The sequence below is a fragment of the Hakea prostrata genome, chromosome 9 (assembly GCF_041222555.1).
Source record: "Hakea prostrata isolate BN-2017 chromosome 9, UWA_Hpros_2, whole genome shotgun sequence".
Classification (NCBI taxonomy): domain Eukaryota; kingdom Viridiplantae; phylum Streptophyta; class Magnoliopsida; order Proteales; family Proteaceae; genus Hakea; species Hakea prostrata.
This window is the reverse complement of record NC_142608.1, coordinates 32817848-32821307: the sequence shown is the minus strand read 5'-3', so window position 1 is coordinate 32821307 and position 3460 is coordinate 32817848. Positions and strand designations below refer to the sequence as shown.

General features: G+C 38.9%; 1 non-coding gene across 1 annotated transcript; it reads right to left on the bottom strand.

Annotated features, from left to right (window-relative positions):
- Positions 1-1132: 1132 nt before the first annotated feature.
- LOC149005130 (small nucleolar RNA R71) lies at positions 1133-1239 on the bottom strand. Its single transcript, XR_016169986.1, has one exon. It is a non-coding gene; the product is annotated as a small nucleolar RNA R71 (small nucleolar RNA).
- Positions 1240-3460: the final 2221 nt, after the last annotated feature.

Sequence of the window (3460 nt, the reverse complement as noted above, 5' to 3'; positions counted from 1 at the left end):
AAGCGTAGAGTTATATCGGTTAGGGAAAAGCATTGGGGATTCGAAATCCCAAAGATCTTCACATATTCATAGTTAACGTTTTTGCATTAATTAGTAGATTTAGTTTAAATTTAGTTTTGTTGAATTCAATCTTAGTAACTTAGCCTTTTAGTTCCCCATAGTTCGACCCCGTACTTTCTGCTTGCTAGATTAGTATAGGATTTTATTTTTGATTGGTTAGCGACACGATAAAATTTTGGCGCCATTGCCGGGGACCCAAAGCACGGTTGCTAGGATTGATTTTTGTCAGTTAGGCATAATTTTTAGAGTAATTTTAGTGTTTTTAATTTTTAATTTTTCTTTGCTTATTTAACTAATCTCTTTTTCTTTTGTTTTGTAGGTAACTGCAAGAGTAGCGATTCGATAATTAGTTTAGGTCGTTATCTTTTCTTTCTTAGATATAATTGTATTTAGGACTTTTCAATTGTAATATTTGCATTAGATTGGGTTGTTTAGGTTAATTTTTAAAAGTCCCCATCCCTCAAATCCCACATGTGTAACTTTTGTTCGAAAGATCACGTGGATTGCGCTTCAGGTACGTCCTAAACTCTCCCTTTTTCTATAGTTATTTTCTTTTAATTTTCCTTATTTAGCTTATTCTTTTTTTTATTCTTCTGTGTGTATGCATGGTCGTCGGTCCCTAAACCCTGAGTTGACTCCACTTGACTTAGAGTTAGAAGAGACTTTGGCCAACCTTAGAAGGCAAAGAACCATGGCAAACTATGAGCCTCCAATGAGGCCCTTGAGTGAGCATTTCATTCCTACGATATACACTCCAGTTTCTTGTATTAAGTTGCCTAACATAGAGGCGGCTCAATATGAGATCAAATCTAGTGTGATTCAAATGCTACCATCTTTTTATGGACTTGCCAATGAAGAGCCTTATAAGCACTTAGATGAGTTTTTAGAGGTCTCCTCCACGGTTAAAATTTAAAACCTCTCAGTTGATGCTTTAAGGTTACTTCTTTTTCCATTCTCCCTTAAAGATAAAGCTAAGCATTGGCTTCATTTTTTGGACAATGTTAAAATTTCCACTTTGGTAGAAATGCAATAGGAGTTCCTTAAAAAGTTCTTCCCCATTGGCCGTACCCATAGCATTAGGAGAGCGATAACGAGTTTCTCCCAACAAGAAGGAGAACAATTTCATGAGGCTTGGGAAAGACTAAAAGAATTACTTAGAAAGTGCCCCCACCATGCTATTCCTAAATGGCAATTGGTTCAATGTTTTTATGATGGCCTTAGAGACCGACATATGCAAATGGTTGATTCTTCTTGTGGTGGGACTTTCATGCACAAGAATGAGAATGAAGCATGGGAACTTTTTGAGACCCTTAGTGAAAACTCCCAACACCATGCTTCAGCAGCTAGGACTGAGATTCCATCCATTGGGCAACCAAAGAGGGTCGGTCTCTATGAGATAAATCCTACCATTGAGATGAGCACTAAGGTTGACTTGCTATCAAAGAAATTGGACCATCTCTTGTCATTAGGACAACAAACCCCATCTCCACTTCCTACAAGTTTCTCTCCACCTAATCAAATTGCAGCATGTGCTTTATGTTCTAGCCTATCCCATCATGTCATTGATTGCTATTTGGCTACACAATACCCTGAGTTTGTTAAGGAGCATACACATTTGGCCCAAGGAGTTTCTAAATTTGGCAATGATCCATATTCCAATACCTATAACCCAGGATGGCGAAACCACCCCAATTTTTCATGGCGAAACTCAATGCCCAATCCCTCTAATCAAATACCTTATAGGCCACCTCCATTTAATATGCACCAAAATGCCTATAGGAATGAGCAACCGTCATCTTCACAACCCTCACATAATTCATCATTTGAGGATAAGGTACTAAAAGCACTTAGTGGATTAGAGCAAAACACTCAATTGTTGCATTCCCATTCTCAGTCCATAAACAAATTGGAAACTCAACTTGGTCAACTAGCTAATGCCATCAGTAGGAGGGAGGTTGGTCAGTTACCTAGTCAACCAATAGGTAACACTAATCATCAAATTGGGTCTAGGAAAGAACAAGTCCAAGCAGTCTCGGTTGTGACACGCAGTGGGAAGGAATATTATGCACCTTTGCCTACTCCTAATCCATTGCCCATTGATCTTGAGAGTCGAGAAGAGGTTGATTTGACCCATGAGACTGGCAATGATGCACACAAGCCTAGTAAAGAAACACCACCTGTGAGTATTTCCCATCAATTTCCTTGTAAGGGGTTGCACATTCCGATTGTAGAGGGTCCTACTCCTAAATCTTACACTCCCAAAGCCCCCTTCCCTGAAGCTCTTGAGTCCTCAATTCCAGATTCTAGAAAGAATGCTAAGATGCAGGAGATGATTGATTTATTCCAACAAGTTCGTATCAATCTCCCACTATTAAATGCTATCAAGCAAGTCCCAGCTTATGCTAAGTTTCTAAAAGATTTGTGCACCCAAAAGCGTAAGTTGAAGACTCAAACACCTAAAACTGTGCACCTAACTGAACAAGTCAGCTCGGTAATTTCCAACCAACTGCCCCCTAAACTTAAAGATCCAGGTACACCTTTAATTTCATGTGTCATTGGAGATTTATCCATAAGTAAAGCATTGCTTGATTTGGGAGCTAGTGTGAATATTTTACCTGGTTCAGTTTATAATAGGTTTGGTCTAGGAGATTTGAAATCCACTGATGTGATTCTACAATTGGCAGACCGTTCAATCAAAGGACCCCGTGGGCTACTTGAAAACGTTTTGGTAAAGGTTGAGAATCTATATTTTCCTGTTGATTTTTTGATCCTAGATATGGACAATACAACTACCAATAAGTTACCACCAGTCATTCTTGGACGGCCCTTTTTAGCCACTGCGAATGCTTGCATCAATTGTAGATCGGGTGTCATGGACATATCATTTGGCAATAAGAAACTTAGAGTCAACATCTTCAATGCATCCTTAAGCTCAAATAGGGATGAAGAGTGCTTTGCGATTAACTTTATTGATGAGGTAGTGGTTGATTATACTCCAAACATGCTTATTGATGATCCCCTACAACATTGCTTGCCATTTGGGGAATCTAACCTAAATATTGAAGAAGTCAACACATTGTTGGACTCTTCCACTTCTTTGGAGCAGTCATCATTCACATTTAGATTTGAGCCTCCACCTCCATTGGCTGCTTCTTACTGAGTCTGGCTGAAGACTCTAAACTTAGCGCTTTATGGGAGGCAACCCATATGTTTAGATATTATTTCTTGTCTTTTTTCCTTTATTTTCTTTGTTTGTTGTTAGGTTTTACTGTTGCATGCTCTATCATGAGTTCAAACATCGGGTACACTCTTTCCTCTATTTGCTTCTATTATTTTTTTGCATGCACTGAGGTCATTGCATAATTTAAGTGTGGGGGGGGGGGTGTCAACTCAAGTAAAA